The 3,869-nt window shown below is 41.4% G+C and overlaps 1 long non-coding RNA gene across 1 annotated transcript in view; it reads right to left on the bottom strand.

Annotated features, from left to right (window-relative positions):
- The window catches only part of LOC115295936, a 5,876-nt gene extending 3,274 nt beyond the window's left edge, over positions 1 to 2,602 (bottom strand). Inside the window, exon 1 of the long non-coding RNA XR_003910634.1 lies at positions 2,548 to 2,602. This is a non-coding gene — a long non-coding RNA (uncharacterized LOC115295936). The remainder of the gene's footprint in view (positions 1 to 2,547) is intronic.
- Between the last annotated feature and the right edge of the window lie 1,267 nt (positions 2,603 to 3,869).

Below are 3,869 nucleotides of genomic sequence, written 5' to 3'. Positions count from 1 at the left end.
ATTGGGACCTCATCAAGATAAAAGGCTCCTGCACTGCAAAGGAAACAGTCCAAAAAACTAAAAGGCAACCGACAGAATGGGAAAAGATAGTGGCAAATGACATATTGGATAAAGGGCTAGTATCCAAAATCTACAAGGAACTCACCAAACTCCACACCCAAAAAATGAATAATCCAGTGAAGAAATGGGCAGAAGACATGAATAGACACTTCTCTAAACAGGACATCCAGATAACCAACAGACACAGGAAATGATGCTCAACGTCACTCATCATCAAGGAAATAAAACTCAAAACCACTCATCAAAAGGAAATATAAAACAAAACCATACAAATCCACCTCATGCCAGTCAGAGTGGCTAAAATGAACAAATCAAGAGACTATAGATGCTGGCGAGAATGTGGAGAAACGGGCACCCTCCTACACTGTTGGTGGGAATGTAAACTGGTACAGCCACCCTGGAAAACAGTGTGGAGGTTCCTCAAAAAAATATCAAGTAAATTCCCCTATGAACCAGAATTGCACTGCTGGAAATCTACCAAAGGATATAGAAGTGCTGCTGCATAGGGGCACATGTACCCCAATGTTCATATCGACATTTCAACAATAGCCAAATCATGAAAAGAGCCTAAATGTCCATCACCTGATGAATGGATCAAGAAGATGTGGTATATATACACAATGGATTATTACATGACAATGAGAAAGAATGAAATCTGGCCATTTGTAGCAAAGTGGATGGACTTCAAATGTGTCATGCTTAGTGAAATCAGTCAGGCGGAGAAGGACAGATACCATATGTTTGCACTCATATGTCTATCAGGAGAAACCTAACAGGAGACCATGGGAAGGGGAGGGGGGAAAAGAAAGTTAGGGAGAGGGAGGGAGGCAAATCATGAGAGACTCTTGAATACTGAGAACAAACTGAGGGCTGACGAGGGAGGAGGAAAGGGGATGGGGGTGAGATGGTCAAGGAGAGGGGCACTTGTGGTGAAGGGCACTGAATGTTATATGGAAACCAACTGGGCAATAAACTATTAATTTAAAAAAGCAAAAAGAAAAAGAATATGTGGTTTATATATACAATAGAATACTACATGGCAATGAGAAAGAATAAAGTCTGGCCATTCGTAGCAAAGTGGATGGACCTCGAGAGTGTCATACTAAGCGAAATAAGTCAGGCAGAGAAGGACAGCTACCATATGTTTTCACTCATAGGTCTAACAGGAGAAACCTAACAGAGGACCATGGGGAGGGGACGGGGGGGAAGAGTTAGGGCGTGGGAGGGAGGCAAATCATGAGAGACCCTTGAAGACTGAAAAACAAATTGGGGGCTGAAAGGGCATGGGGAAAAGGGAAGGGGGGTGATGGTCATGGAGGAGGGCACATTGGAAAACCAATCTGACAATAAAGTATAAGTTAAAAAAAGTTAAGTAGTTAATATCCGACATACAATGGAATATTATTCAACCATCAAAAGGAAGGGAATCCCGCACATACTATCTGAAGGAAACTTGAGGATGTTGTACTAAGTGAAATAAGCTAATAATAGAAGGCAATCTATGAAGTACCTAGAGTAACCATATTTATAGAGACAGAAAGCAGAGTGGTGATTGGCAGGGGCTGGGTGGAGGACAGAATGAGAAGTTATTATTTAATGGATACTGAGTTTTAGTTGGAAATATGAGAAAACCGTGGAGCTAATTGGTAGTAGTACTTCCACAAGATTGTGACTAATTAATATCACTTAACTGTACACTTAAAAATGGTCAAAATGTAAATTTTATGTTACATGTATCTTGTCACAATAAAAAAATTAAGTGCAAAAAAATAAATAAAAAATAAAAACAACAAAAATACATGTTTTTAAGAAACATACCAGAATTGGAACCTCGCCACCTGTAAGCTGATGAGAGAACAAAAAGTTTCTCAAGGAACAATTTTTAAAACCATGTTTGTACAATGTCTTTGTTGGCTATTATCAAAGAATTGTTTGATGACCTTGCTTGATTTTGAATACACATGCTAAAATTTTTTAAGTAACGCCTCTGAAGAACAAGGCGCTTCCTCCATTCTTTGTTGCTGCCCAATAAAGGAAGTAAAATTCCATGAAAAAGAAAAAAGAAGACAAAAAGCTCCCTGCAAAGTTACTACTTGAGAGTGTTCTTCATTATCCCATCTACAAACACCATCCTCTCATGACCAAAATTTCAATGTCGAGATGGAAAGATGGCATTTCTAAATGTTTCCCTTGTGTGTTTCTCGAATGACGTCAAATGGGGTCTAGTTTGTTCCATGGAGCTCTTGAGCAGTTCGGGATCCCATCAGGTACTAAAAGTTTGGGTGTTTTCTCCTTTTACTCTATCTCCTGTCAATTTAATTCTGAAACAGCAGGAACAACCTGAGGGAAAGAAGGAATTGTCCCTTCCCAGAAGCCACGGTCCTGTCCTTAGGCCTTTTTCAGGAACTGCTTCCCCTGACCCTCTGACCTCCAGTCATTCACCCTCGCTTTTCTGCATTTACACCCAGCCCCCGTTCCCCTACAAACCTCATGTCCACACACAGTGGTTCCCAGAGTCTACTCCAGGTCTCAGACATGTGACAGCACCACAATGGTGAAAGAAACCTCACACCTATGTCACAAAGCAAGCATCCAAAATGAAGTCACCTGCAAAGTGTGGGGTTTCCAGGGATCAGTGACCTGCTCCTGCCTCCTCAGTGAGCCTGGTCACAGCAGGACTCTGGCAACAAGTAGCGGTGAAATGTGCAGACTAGAAGACACAGGAGCATCTTACAGGGGTGACTGCACTCTGATGACTGGTCCAGTAGTGAGTTAGCAGGATGTATAGGTTCTGCTCAGAGTGCAATTACCTTACACTATACACACTGCCATTTTGCGAACACACAAGAGTCTTCAGGCCGGGTCATGGCTACTAAGCTAGGGACAGGTGAACTGAGGAAACTCATAACTTCTCTGTGCTGACATGGACCACATAAAAGAGCCCCACACTGGAGACACAAAATGCTGTCCATTGCATGAAGGGGAACCCGGAGTGTGTTGGATAGGTCTGGGTCCTACTGGATACAATACGTGCCCTTGCTATTTTGTACATTTGCTAATGGGTAGTAAATCTGCTGGTTGAGATTTGTGTTTCTTGTGAGTCCCCTGACACTCGGGGTCTCTACAAACACTCATTACCTGAGTACGGCATGTACTCTGTGTTCCTCAGAAGGCAAAAGACCTGGAAGAATCCGTTGATTCCTCTAGAGCATAATGACCGTCCTGAGCCCCTGGTGCTAATGACAGATGGAATAAAACAGTTTAGCCACGTCTTGGGGACAATCACTGCAGCCATGCTAGAGGGATTGGTTAAAATTCAAAGGGCAATAACTCAATTAATACTGGTGACCATTTCCATTACCTCATCGCCTGAGAGAGAGAAAGCATGGAGACCATGGGGAGGCAGATTCCTAACATTAGACAAATGTTATAAACAGTTCTGAACTTATATTTAGTCTTTTAGGTGATTTCTTTTTAAATTTTGTCTGGATCCCAGAAATCTTTTTTATCTATAACTTACTCCCATGTAATATAAACACTCAAATACCATTCAAATATTCACTTAAACGAAATAAATCTGCTTTACTACAGGGTTCTGTGTCCTTAAGAACAGAGAGGTTGTTACTCAGCCAAAACATAAGGCTGTGTTGCTTCATGAGACCTTGAGGGTTTCTTCTTTTTTTTAATGTGTTGACTATTTATTGTGTGTCAGATATCCTGAGGGGTTTTGTACCCAGGAATGTTCATTTGAGGGTTTTTTAGTGACCATTTGGATAAAACTTTCAGAATAAGGTGGGAATATAATGGAG

The sequence above is a fragment of the Suricata suricatta genome, chromosome 7 (genome assembly GCF_006229205.1).
Source record: "Suricata suricatta isolate VVHF042 chromosome 7, meerkat_22Aug2017_6uvM2_HiC, whole genome shotgun sequence".
Taxonomy (NCBI): Eukaryota; Metazoa; Chordata; class Mammalia; order Carnivora; family Herpestidae; genus Suricata; species Suricata suricatta.
This window is presented reverse-complemented; position numbering and strand designations above follow the sequence as displayed.